This window comes from Oreochromis niloticus, unplaced genomic scaffold, assembly GCF_001858045.2.
Source record: "Oreochromis niloticus isolate F11D_XX unplaced genomic scaffold, O_niloticus_UMD_NMBU tig00007364_pilon, whole genome shotgun sequence".
Taxonomy (NCBI): domain Eukaryota; kingdom Metazoa; phylum Chordata; class Actinopteri; order Cichliformes; family Cichlidae; genus Oreochromis; species Oreochromis niloticus.
Window position 1 is genome coordinate 253,145 of NW_020328517.1, and position 13,966 is coordinate 267,110.

The 13,966-nt window shown below is 47.1% G+C and overlaps 1 long non-coding RNA gene across 1 annotated transcript in view; it reads left to right on the plus strand.

Annotated features, from left to right (window-relative positions):
* The window catches only part of LOC106097395 (protein NLRC3), a 54,309-nt gene that overhangs the window by 30,579 nt on the left and 9,764 nt on the right, over positions 1-13,966 (plus strand). The window contains exons 8-10 of the long non-coding RNA XR_003218242.1: positions 10,283-10,456; positions 10,620-10,779; positions 13,172-13,183. This is a non-coding gene — a long non-coding RNA (protein NLRC3). The remainder of the gene's footprint in view (positions 1-10,282; positions 10,457-10,619; positions 10,780-13,171; positions 13,184-13,966) is intronic.

Below are 13,966 nucleotides of genomic sequence, written 5' to 3' on the forward strand. Positions count from 1 at the left end.
GCGGTGAGACGGGCTCTGAGGCTGAACAGGGAAGCGTCTGGGGGTAACTCGGTGAGAGGAGCCGACAGCAGCCATTTTGAAGAGGTAAGTGCTGTCTTGCAGGGAGAGACACAAAATGGCGGACAGCTCGGCCAGCGGACAGAGGCGTTACAAAACACTGAAGGATCAGGTGGAACAGCTGAAAAAGGCCATACGGATGGCCTGTCCAGGTACATCTAAAGCAGCAGAAAAGGAGTGTCAAGCCATGGAAGCTGAGGTAAGCAAACTCTTTCAATCCCAACAGAAAGGGCCGGATGATAGGGTGTCCCTGGACCTTGTGCTCAAAACTGAAGGGGAGAGATGTGAAAAGAAACTGAAAGATTTACAGGAGGAATCTGGAGGCCGCTCAGTCAACCGGAAAACAAAAAAGGAAATGAAGGACGAAATCAAAAACCACGGGACTTCATCAGAAGAAGAGACTGAAGAAGAGGAAGCCATTACAGCACAATGACGTGCCATATCGCGAAGTGCAAAGTGACCTGGCGAACGCAGTGCGTGAGAAGTACCTGACCCCAAACACCGGAGCCATTCCTAAAATAATCTGGGATCCACAGTACACACCTCGTGAGTTTTTAGCGAGAGCAAAAGAGCAATGGCTGTCAGAAACGGGAATACACCCTGGCCAGGAAGGAGAAAGCAGGGCGTGGTTTCGTGCTGCGGTGCTGGCAGGGCTGCCTAAACAAGTGAGAACTGATTTAGAGAAGAATCCAGACTTCCCTGTCGCAGATTCCACACAATGGGAGCGGCATGTGACGCACCGGCTGACGCTGGAGCAGGACGAGGTGAACAAACAGAAGAAGGAGTTGGAGGAAGCGCAGGCGTTGCTGTTAAAACTACAGCTGATAGAGGTGAGAGATAAAGCAGGTGAGAAAAAGAAAGAGGTCAAGGAAGCCACGAAGAAAATGATGGTGGCAAAGCCCCAGCCTGATCCCGTGCCTGAATGGCCAGATCTGGACCCCAACGTCTACCCTGATGACCGCTGGCCCGTCAATGCACCAAGGCAGCGACAACCCACGGGGAATTGGGGAGCTGTTAGACCGTTCAGAGGGCGTGGTGGATCCGCCGGGAGAGGACAAAGGGCTCAGGGTACGGGGAATCCCAGCAACACGTCATGGAATGCCTGTCTGAGATGCGGAGCAGAAGGACATTGGGCGCGAGACTGCCCGGAACCGCCCATAAACTATCGAGGGCGAGGCTACCAAACCCAGGCACGTGGAGCTCCCAGAGGAAGAGGTGCATACAGAGGAGGGCACCAAGCCCCAAACCCAGGTGCAGCGCCAGTCGCTCAGTATCCAGTGGCTGACTGGAACTGGGTGGAGGAGCAATACTGACGGGGCCCGGAGAAGCCGGACAGCGTGGGGATGGCAGATCCCATGCTGTCAATGACTGTGGAAGGAACACAACTGACCTTCCTGGTGGACACTGGAGCAACTTACTCAACACTGAGAGCCACACCAAACAGTGCAACACTCTCCAACCACACTGTGAGTGTGGTGGGTTTTTCCGGGGTTCCTATGACTCTGCCACTAACTGATCCAGCACTCACAAAGCTGGGAAAACAAACTTTGAAGCACCGATATGTGGTGTCCCCACAAGTGCCTGTAAATCTCATGGGCAGGGATCTGCTCGTGAAACTGGGAGCCACTATCATGTGTTCTGCAGATGGGCTTACTGTCAGTCTTCCAGGAGGAAAAGAGTTCCCGTGCCTGGGGACACTTTGAAAGAACCAATATCTGGTCCAAGACTCTGAACAAGCTACAGCCGACATATAGTGGGGAAGGCTAATAGAAGACGGCATTCTCAGACAATATCAGCTGTGGAAACCCTGGATAATGAGCCTGGCCGTCTACACCCCGCCGCGCGATCCATACCACGTCACTCGTTTTTATGACAGGGACGATGACGACATGTACCGAGAAAGCTTTCAATCTGACCTTGAAGGTCAAATTTGGAACGTGCGTAGCCACAATATCTATGTTGGCCCGGAAGGAGTAGCAGTGGCTGTGAAATTGACGGACGAACAACTGCCTTGGTACGAGATGGGATCAGATTCAGCTCCTCATGTCACATTGGCGGTCCACATAGGTCATCAGGCGAGAAAAATGGGACCGATGGTCAAGCGGGCGCTGGATAACGCTTGGTGGCAAAGCACTCAGATTCCAAATGTATGGTATGCGCCAAAGTGCAAAACGTACCGAATCACCTGTCTGTCTAATGATGCAGTGGTTCTGGAACACCAGGAAATCTCAAGAACACATGGCAGGGAAAGAACTGACCACCCTGATGCAGTCGCCGCGCTTTCACAACTGCCTGACACTCTGTGGTCGACGGGGCCCACTGACGTTGGCCTCGCTACCTGTTCACCTGTCCTGTTTCGGCTGAAGTCAGAGGCGCCTATTAACAGACCACAGTACAGACACAAACCGGAAGCTGAGGAAGGAATTGCAGAAACCATTGAAGGGCTACTGAAAGTAGGTGTGCTTGAGCCTTCACAGTCATTTTGGAACACACCTATTTTGCCAGTGGAGAAGCACGGGACAGGAAAATACAGGATGGCACATGACCTGAGGGCCATTAATGCCATACTGCGCACCGACACTGTGCCTGTGCCAAACCCATACACGGCTTTAACCGCCATCTCATGGGACCAAAAGTGGTTTACATGTATTGATCTTGCTAATGCTTTCTTTTGTCTCCCCTTACATGAGTCACTAAGGGACATTTTTTCATTCACATACAGAGGCCAGAAATACAGATACCCACGCCTGCCACAAGGCTTTGCATTGTCCCCAGGCATTTTCAATCAGGTGCTGAAAGATGCACTGTCACCGTGCCATCTGCCTGAAGGTTGTACACTAATACAATATGTTGATGATCTTCTAATTGCAGCCAAGTCAGCATCAGCCTGCACAGCAGCCTCGCTCGTGGTACTGAACCGATTGGCAGAATGTGGATTCAAAGTAAGTAAAGAAAAACTGCAGTTGGTCCGACCAGAAGTAACGTTTCTGGGCCGTGTAATCGCACACAGGTCAGTGGGCCTGATGAACACACACAGAGACCAGATTCTGACACACCCTAAACCAAGAACTGTCAAGGAGCTCCTTTCCTTTCTTGGTTTGACAGGTTACAGCAGACAGTTCATTCCTAACTATGCAGGCAAAACGGCTTCTTTAAGGGACCTGATAAAAAAGGTGGGCGTTCGAAACCTTAAGGCTGAATTGCCTTGGACGCCAGCCACAGAAACAGCGTTCATTTCACTGAAACAAGATCTGTCAAGAGCCACAGACCTTGCCACACCCAACTATGACGAACCATTTTACCTTGATGTTTCTGAAACAAGTGGGATTGTAAATGGGGTGTTGTTTCAGAAAAAAGGAGGAGGTAGAGATGTGCTTATGTATGTTAGCATAAGACTAAATCCAACAGAGGCCAGGCATCCCACATGCACACAACACGCAGCTGGGGTAGCAAAAATCATCCACATGATCCAAAACAGCACATGTAGTGAGAGAACATCCACTTAAAGTGCTCACCACACACAGTGTAGTAGCATACGTGAACTCACAAGCCTTCACCATGACACCACTGACACAACAGAGGTTGAGCAAAGTTCTAGACGCTCCAAACTTGACATTCACACATGAAGGAATCAACATGGCAGACCTAATGGGGTCAGGGGAACCACACGACTGTGCCAAAAAAGCTGAAGCTGAAGAGAAAGTCAGAGAAGACCTGAAAGCGGAGCCCATCCCCGGAGCTGAGGACTGGTTCACAGACGGCTGCTGTCACCGTGATGAAGAAGGACTGAAAGCAGGCTACGCTGTGGTTTGCAGAAGAGGACAACACTATGAGGTAAGAGAAGCTGGAAGAATCGAGGGTCAACAGTCAGCACAGAGAGCTGAAGTAATAGCTCTGACTCGAGCCCTCAGACTGGCCAAGGACATGAAGGTGAACATTTACACTGATTCAGCTTATGCGTTTGGGGCAGCTCACGTGGAACTTGCTCAATGGAAGAGAGCAGGTTTCAGAACAGCAACCAATGCCCCAATATGCCATAAGAAGGAAATGGAGGAACTGGAAGAAGCTCTGAATGACCCAGACGAGGTAAGTATCATAAAATGCAAAGGACACTCTCAGTAAAACACAATGGTGGCCAAAGGGAACCAGAAAGCAGATGAAGCCGCAAAAGAAGCTGCAGGCTACAAAGGACGAAGGCAAATGGTGGAGGTCACTGCTGAGGAGGAACCAAGCACCGATGTGTTGGAGGAAGCCAGACAGGCTCAGGAAGCGAGGAACCGAGGAGCCCGGAAAGAAGGAGGTCTGTGGCGAGGACCTCACAGGCGACCGGTTCTAACAGCTAAGCTGGCTGAAAAGAAGGTAAGTGAGGCGCACGGGCTTGGCCATGTAGGAGTGACACAGATGGAGAGAAACTTGTGTCACTGGTGGCACCCTGAGCTGAGAAACATGATAAAGGAGAAAGCCAGAACCTGTCTAATTTGCGGGGCACACCATCCAAAGCCAGCGGTGAAGCCAGAAACAGGTAAGTTCCTCATGCCCGGAGAAGAAATCGTGATTGACTTCACCGACATGATCGATCCAGGACCGGGAGGAGTCAGGTATTTGCTGGTGTGTGTGGATGCTCTGACCGGATGGCCAGAGGCGTGGGCGACTAAAAGAGAGGACGCGAGAAGCGTTATTAAATGTCTGATCAACCACTACATACCAAGGCATGGGTTTCCCAAGAGAATTAGGTCAGATAATGGAACCCATTTCAGGAATCAAGGTCTGGCAGAGGTGGAGAAAATGTTGGGAGTCCAGCATAAGTTTGGGACAGTGTATCATCCGCAGTCCCAGGGGAAGGTAGAAAGAATGAACCTAAATTTGAAGAACAAGTTAGCTAAGATCTGCGCGCAGACAGGGTTAAATTGGGTTGCAGCCCTGCCAATTGCTTTGATGACCATAAGATGCTCTGTTAACCAATCAACAGGTTTCACGCCCTACGAGCTGCTGACAGGACGGCAGTTTCCGGCGCCCTGGACAGTGGTCCCGGTGGAGCAGCCCAGAAAGAGTAACAGGTCTCATGCTGAATATTTTAATGAGTTGAAAGCGCTTGTGTCCAGTTTCACAACACAGGTTACCTCTGGAAGACCCACAGCGGAAAAAGAGGTCCCAGATGCAAAAGCAGTGTGGCTGAAAGTCATCAAGCGGAAGTGGAAAGAGCCCCGCTGGACCGGTCCGTACGAGGTGACTGCCCGGACGGCCACAGCGGTCCGACTGAAAGGGAAAGGCGACACCTGGTTCCACTGGACGCAGTGCGCTGCAGCAGACGAGAGCTTGGTGCAGGACAACCCAGCTACACCAGACACGGGTGGTAACGAGAATCAGAGGCAGAATAAATCCTCTCACCTGTGCAACGGGCCGACCAGTAGTCCACCTGGAAGGCCGAAGAAAGAAGAACAGCCAAGGAGGAGATCGCCACGTCAAAACAAAGGAGTGGTAACAAATTAAGGAGAAGAAAAGGAACAAAAGTTTATGCTAAAAATACAAATCTCACACAACACAATGCACCCACACGCATCAGATACACGTAATGGGACACGTGAAGAGAAGAAATTGGTAAAAATGCTTCTCACAACCACATGCTTGCTATATCAGATAATATTAGTTATGGCCGTGTGTTTTCTTGTGTATTTTTTGCAGACCGCCCCAGGTAACCTGTCTGAGCACGGAGGCCAGTCCAGCCCAACACCCACTGAGAAACTGAGCACTGAGATGTGGCCGTTGAAAAGACCCAAGCGTGAGGTGTCAGGTAAAAGTACAGGGCGGATTCCAGCCGGGAATCCGCCCTGTACTGGCGTCATACACAGCAGGACAGTGGTGCGCCCCTGGCTGGGGGAACGTGGTAAGTTGGACCGGAGTAGGGTGGCAGCCACATGTGCCTGAGGGATTGAAGGGAATAGCAATTCAGAGGGATTTCTCTGCTGCCCAAAACCCTATCACACTTTCTCTGGGCCCCTGGGACACTCTGCCCAGGTCAGATAGCCCATGAAACGTGTTCTACCTGGTAATTGGGGTAGACGTGTCAGGTACGGATCCAATAGGGGTAATTAGAATAAACTTAGTCAATCTAAAGCCCAAGCCAATAATACACATGACTGACAATGTAACAAACTCTGTCACGAACATTACAGGAGAAGGAGGGGACGGGTCGCCAACTGCCACACCAGAGGAACATGAACCAAAAGGCAGACGAGTGCTGATGGTCGATTATACTAGGTTGAAGCCTCAGGATTTAATCGAGCGCGCCACCGGTTTCAGTGACAGTAACCTCTGGCTGGACTGGGTGGCCCAAAATGCTAAAGAACAACAGGTATCTAACTGTGTTGCTTGTGCTTCAGCTAGGCCGCGGTTGTTTACAGAGCCCGCTCCACTGTACCCAGAGGACAAGTGGGGGTACGACTGCATGCTGCGACTTACTAGAGAAGCGGTGAGTACTGGCAACTGTTCAATCTTGGCCAGCCTCTTCCCGCCAATTGACAAGCAGACACAGGTAGGACCATTCACAAGTAAAAAAGATAACTATACGTGCTTTAAGTTCTCTACAGATAACATGAGATACAAGCTGGGAGAGATTGACCCTAGCTGGTGCTCTGTGACACTCACAGGGAGGACCACTAATATTAGAAATGACTCGAGCACGGTAATTGGCAAATGGGCAAGAAGTGGGTTATATTATTATTGTGGGCAGAAAACTAATTTGGTTCGTGTTCCTATGGGAAGTGTCGGGACATGCGCTATGGTGAGATTGGGAGCTCCACTGATGCTAATTGGAAACAAAGTAAAAGTCATGCCCCAAAGAAACACACGCACATTGGCAGCCAGACGTAAGAGACACTTATTGAGAAAGAGAGGGACTCAGGGGACACATGCATACGACCCTAGAATGGATTCACCCACCTGGATTGACTCCATAGGAGTGCCCAGGGGGGTTCCAAACGAATATAAATTAGTGGATCAGATAGCTGCTGGCTTTGAAAACTTACCAATTATTTCTGCTCTTTTCCCAGTGACCCCAAACAAGAATGTGGACAGAATAAACGATGTTCATTATAATGTGCTGAGACTCTCAAACCTAACCAGAGACGCCATGGAGGGATTAGTGGAGCAATTGGGCCTGACCTCATTGATGGGGGTCCAAAATCGCATGGCCCTGGACATGTTGTTGGCGGAAAGGGGAGGGGTCTGTGCCATGTTCGGCGATCAGTGCTGCACCTTCATCCCCAACAACACTGCCCCAGACGGCTCAGTTACCCGAGCTCTGGAGGGCCTTAAAACTCTGTCCAGAACCATGCACGAAGATTCAGGGATTGAAAATCGCCTGGAGGGCTGGATGACATCCGTGTTCGGGCAGTGGAAGGGGTTTGTGATTTCTGCAATGCTTTCTATCGCTGCTTTTCATGGGATTTTGGTCACCTGTGGGTGCTGCCTCATTCCTTGTGCCAGAGGATTGTTGGAAAAGGTAATCAAAAGGCAGTGGATCTCGGGGTAGTGACCCCGGTGTCCATGATGCCATTGATGGACATGGAAGCAGCTGAGGAGGCCGAGGAGTGACACAGCACACGGTATGGTGACCTCTTGTGGTCAAGAGGTCAAAAGGAGGAATTGTGGATTTAAAGAAATTGTTTTACTGCTACAATATATCTCATAGCATTAGCATCGCATTAATAATATCACATATAGCTTTAAGACGGCATGGAGACATTTAACATACTGACACCATATTAACCTTTATTACACGTGCAGTTATAACCATTTTTATATTGTCATATCTCTATATGACAGAAAACAAAAGCAGGCAACAAGAAACACCGGAGCTCAAGAAAGCAGCCCAAACACAGGTCAGTTCAGGGGGCCGGCCGTGAAGACAGTAACAACAGGGAAACAGTTCAGGGGGCCGACCCGGAGGTCGCTGGCACAAGAGTTCATAAGTCAAATGGTCGGGGGGCCGACCAGGTGGGTGGCACAGGTGACAGAGCTGGTCTGGAGGCCGGCCGTGCGGAAAGCAACGGCGGCGACTCAGGTGAAAGGGATCCGGGGGCCGACCGTGCGGAAGGCAACGGCGGCGACTCAGGCGGAGGCGGTCTGGGGGCTGCCCACGACGGCGATGACGTCCGGCTAGAGGCCCAGAAAGTGGCCGATGATGCCAAGGTGCTGGACGTACCTTGGACGGGGGTGTAACAACCGCTGGGCCAGGCTCAGAGGCCGAAGGCTCGGAGGCTGCAGCTGGCGTGGAGGCGAGGGCGCTGCAGCGGAGACAGGTGGCTGAACGGGCCCCTCGGACCCTGCAGCGGAGACAGGTGGCTGAACTTGCCCCTCGGACCCTCCAGCGGAGACAGGAGGCTGAACGGGCCCCTCGGACCCTCCAGCGGAGACAGGAGGCTGAACGGGCCCCTCGGACCCTCCAGCGAAGAGGAGGAAGGGCTGGCCGGGCTCACCAGAACCCCAGCGGACGAGGTAGACGGCGGCGCGGGAGCAGCAGAATGCTTAATCTGCTCACTCGGGCCTCTAGCAGGAGCAGATGCAGAGCCAGAGGATATTGGGACCCCTGGCTGAATGTTAAGCTGACCCGAAGACAGAACTGCTACGGGGAGCTGAGCTACGGGAGACACGGGGAGCTGAGCTACGGGAGACACGGGGAGCTGTGGCTACAACGTAGCTTGCCATCACCAGTGTGTGAATGTGTGCGTGAATGGGTGAATTACTGGATATGTAAAGCGCTTTGGGGTCCTTAGGGACTAGTACGGCGCTATATAAATACAGGCCATTTACCATTTACCATTAAAAAAGTGTAACACATATAAACATCAGACAATTAAGACAAGCGAATGGTTCAGTTCCACATGTGCTCCGCTGAGACATTAAACTTCAGTAAAATTATGCAGTTATGAAACAACTTTAATCTAAAACAAACTGATTTGCTCAGGAGCAAAAACAGTGAAGTAAGTGACTGTAAGTGAGTGAGCTGTGCTGGTGACTGGATATCAGATTTCCAGTCATGAGAGCAGATAAGTGGCAGAACTATATTACTGAGGTACAAGTTTACTTATTTAATTGATGTCTGTCAATAAATCTATTTAATTTAAATGCAAATAGCCCAAATCCTTATTAAAGCATCAGGTTCACTTATAAAGTATTCTGTAGTTATCTTAGTGTCCATCGCCCTTTGAATCCCCTTTTTAACCCAGATTGGTCACTTTGAGGGTAAAGACAAGCTCCAGCAGCTGTGCGCTGAGGAAAGTTAACAAACTTAAAGTCCTTTAATTTTCTCAAAAATCAACAGTGTGCCTCATAACACGGTGCACCTTATGGTCCGAAAAATACGATACATTTGCAAATTGCGTGCACAATGTTGGAACTAAATTATTTTATATTGACAAACAGCGGCCCACATTAAACTGTGACTGTCACCAGGTAATGTGGGCATGTCTCCTGAATAAGCAGCAGGTGTTAAACAGCAGACAGGGGAACAGGATGCATGCAGGTAAACTCGAGGGCCCTTCGAGCTGATCGGTGGTGTCGTGAGCAAAGTTTCAGCTCATTATTTCTGTTACAGAAACACAGAGGTACGAGACCAGGCAGAAGACTTTCTGATTATTTGTTTTTAGTTAAAATAATTCCATTGTTGTCTAGTGATGGTGTGGTAAAGCTCTGTGAATGTGTCCAATTTTTCTGGCCAGTTGCTTCACCCAAAGGCAGATCACACAAAGCCTCGTTTAACTGCTTATTATGAAGAACTGACATCTGCTGGTCATTTAATGTTCAGCAGCACTGCTGTGAGAATACCTGTAGGATACATACCAGTGGATCTGTAAGCACATGCACAGCTGCAGGGCTAGAAGGGCCCAAATGAATTAAATAAATAGATTCTTAAATATATAATTAAATGTATCAATAAGTGATTAATTAAATATATTTAAAAATCAATAAATTTGAAATTAATTTATTGGAAATTACATGGCATTAAATCAATGATGTATTTCATTTATTAAGTATTTTGAACTTAATCCATTAATGACATTTAATTAATTATTTAATGATGACTAATTGATTAATTATTGATGATTAATTAACCCTCCACATGATTTAACCTCTATAGAGATGATATTTTATCTAGATCATGTATTTTTCAAAGGTTCAGACCTGAAAGTTTAACATTATTATTTTTCTCATTATTGTCTCTCAGATTGAGTGTCTGTAATCTCTCAGAGAGAAGCTGTGAAACTCTGTCTTCACTACTCAGCTCCCAGCCCTCTAGTTTGAGACAGCTTGACCTGAGTAACAATGACCTGAAGGACTCTGGAGTGAAAGTTTTGTCTTCTGGACTGAAAAGTCCATATTGTGAACTGGAAACACTCAGGTCAGCATTCTTGAAATGTTCAGTAGATGAGGTTTAGAGGTTTACAGTCTAAGGTTTAGATTGACTAATGGCTATTTTTAACTCCTGTTTCATCTTTGGCTCCAGTTTCCTGTTTGCATTTAGCTATTTTGCTATTCTCTAAGAGTGTTTGTCATGTCTGCAGGCTGTCAGGCTGCCTGATCACAGAGGAAGGTTGCAAGTCTCTGGTCTCAGCTTTTAGCTCCAGTTCTTCCCATCTGAAAGAGCTGGACCTGAGCTACAATAACCCAGGAGAGGCAGGAGTGAAGATGCTTGAGCAGCTAAAACTGGACACTCTGAGGTATGTAGATGGCCGTTACAGCCACAAATAGTGTCTGATAGATGAGGAAACTGGCTCTGTCTGATTACTTAATGCTGGAAACCAGTGTTATTTGAACAATCACACATATAGGAACATTTTTCCCATTCTGGTCTAACTTAAACAGTAGATGTCTGTATGTGGTCTCAAAGGACAAAACCTCTGTCAGCAACAACTGTGCAGCCTGTTCAAACTGATCTCTGGAAAGGAACTGACATTTTCACTCTCTTTATTTATTTTAAGTTTTATCTGTGAGCAGAGACCATGTCCAGGACATGTTTAGCATGAACTAGAATTAGGGGGAAGTTGTTTCCCCAGCTTAGAAAAACATATTAGTAAAAGTAAATGGATTACTAGGTCACTCAACTTAACTGGCTGCCTACTAAAATGGGCTATTTTGCACTGTTAGTTTGCTGCTTCTGAGCGTTTACTACTGAAACTTGTTTGTGTAAAAAAATATCAAATTGATCTTCTGGACTTTGTGATAATAGTTAATAGAAAACAACAGAAAAATAGAATGCAGTCAAAGTGAATTAACTTTGGTCGATCAACCTCGAAATTCAAATTATAATAACAAATCATTCCAACAGAAAGAAGAGATTAAGAAACAAAGGGATGGAGCTGGTGGAGGAAACCGGGTCACTGGTTGGGTGTTAGGCCCAGACTAGTGGGTGTTTTTGACTGTAAAGTGGATGTAGCATTAACAACCACTGGTCCTGTTACCCTGCAGCCTGCACTGCAGGATATGTGTTGCAGCACTGAGAGCTCCAGAAAGAGCCTTCATGGTGGCCCTGCAGCAACCAGCACTTCAGTCAAATGCTGTCAAAAGTGCTCCCAGAGACACTGTTAGCTGTAACGACAGGCGACAGGGTCATCCGGGTGATACCCGCGACAGAGAGGGACAGTCGTTAATAATCAGTGGTCAAGCACCACTTTTCTTGCACCGTTTGATCGACAGGGCGGGGTCCCGGCCGTAACCATCCAACGTGACTGACAGGTAAGCTTTAAGTAAAGCTGTAAGGCGCAAGTGGGATACTTAGACGCTGGAGGTGGAGCTTCCTGTCCAGCCGCGGGAAGCGGTTATAAATTAATTAGGGCCTAGAAACTTGACCGCTATCGGAGAGGGCGTTCCTGAAGCGGGTTGATTGACCAGGAAGGTGGGTGAACCTGGGCCTTAGAGGCTTTTAAATTAGTCGAAACGGTAGGATGACTAGAGGAAGATGAAGTGAAGATGTGAATATGGTAATGGAAATAATTTATCTTGGCAGTTACTGGCAGTCTTTTGTTATATATAAATGTGTGACTGTATAAGTGATGTGTAAAATTGTCATTTGGAGGAAGGATTAAAGATGCACATTGTTTTGAGAGAAAAGTGTGTCTGAGACGACGAAGTTCAGGGAAGTGTGTAAAACGATGATGAAAGTATTGCGTGAATGATGCGACAAAACTGAGCTGAAAGAATGATATGTGTGGAAAATTGTTAATTGTCCTGATGTCTGAAAGAGCTCTGCTGAGCACGCTGAAGATTGTGATGTGAATGCTTGCAAAACCAAAGAGCTTAGTATATTTAAAAGTGTGTGTGTGTGAAATAAGGGTGCATTGTTTTTAGATCAAGACTTAGCAGAATTACAGAGGGTTTGTAGACTGTAAATATAAAAAACAAGAGTTTGATTTGTCTGTAGAAACAGGAAAGAGAGAAAGAAAAATATGGATCTGCGCTGCTGTGCATGTGACAGGAAGTAGTGTGTGTGAGAGGAACTTTGCATGCCCATAAAAGGAAACTGGTTGATGTGTGTAGTGTGAGATCAGATAGAGGAGACTTAGAAGGAATGTCTTAAGAAAAAGTGATAAAATGAAATTAATTAAATTCTTTAGTGTGTTAATACAGGTGGACTTCTCTCAATCTGGAAACTTGAGTACAGCGGCAAAATGATAGATTAACAGAATTGGGAGGAAAACAGGCTTTGGCTTCAAATTTGACAGCTTCACCTCTCATTGTCTCCTTATCCTGAGAAGAAGCTTAAAGGACAGTCGATCTCCTGATGAAGATGAAGACAGACAGAACACCGTGTACTGGAAGAATTAACAGCAGGCAAAAAGACAGTGCAGCTGAACTATAACACTGAAGACTCCAGAAGCAGCATGTAAGAAAACACGTGATGGAACATGCACGGTGATTTACAGGCTGGGCAGTTGAACAGTGGGATAAATAATTGTGTGGAAGCACTGGACACTGAGTTTCTCATTTGCCATGCTTGGAGTAATCCTGAAAGAAAAGACTGAAAAGATCAAGAGAGAAGCAGTGGAGAGAAGAAACAGCTGATTTGGGCCTGTGTTGATCTGCGAGGCCCCACAGGAAACTGTGAGAACAGTGAGAGGTGAACCTGGACGTCATATAGTGAATGCATATGGGAAAACTGGATCGAAGGCTGAACTCATGAAGGTTTAGAAATGATCACCACATCACAACAAAGAGGTAAACAAAAGGTAAAAATAAAGAGAGAAATTAACTAACAATTACATGAATGAATAGAAAACACACAATACAAATTGTTACATGTGAAATTATTTTTGGAGAGAATCAGAAGCGAGATAGTTTGAATCCACAGCTCAGTGCAAAGAGGCATGAGTTAAACCTGATGATAAAATACATATGAAGAAACAGCTTACACTCGATTAACATGACCACATAAACGCAATGAAGAACACGCCTACACTATCAAGGCGAATACATGAAATAAATTGGTATTTCTGGCCGGAAAAAGAGAAGTGGGTCGTTTAAGCACTCATGATAATAATGAAAATGTCTCAGTTTTGTTATTTTTAGGTGCAAAGACCTGGATCAATTTTCCACATGCAGCGGTCGGAAGAAAGTTATAGGTTAAGATCACTGGCGTCACTAATTCGGACATGAGAGCTCTAACTCCTGGCTGAAGACAAGGAATGCTGTTATTTAAGGAGGGAAATCTAAATTTGGGTTAGCAAACCTGGGAAAGAGAAAACTGACTGCTTAAGTGGGAAAATTGTGAAGGAGTCTGAAACACTGCAAAAAGAAACATATACAACATCACACACACAAACAGAAAATGCATTAACCTTACAAATGCAAGAGAGCTCATGAGGATCAGACAGCATGTTGAGCATGTGTGTTTATAAGTGTTAAAATAGTGTGA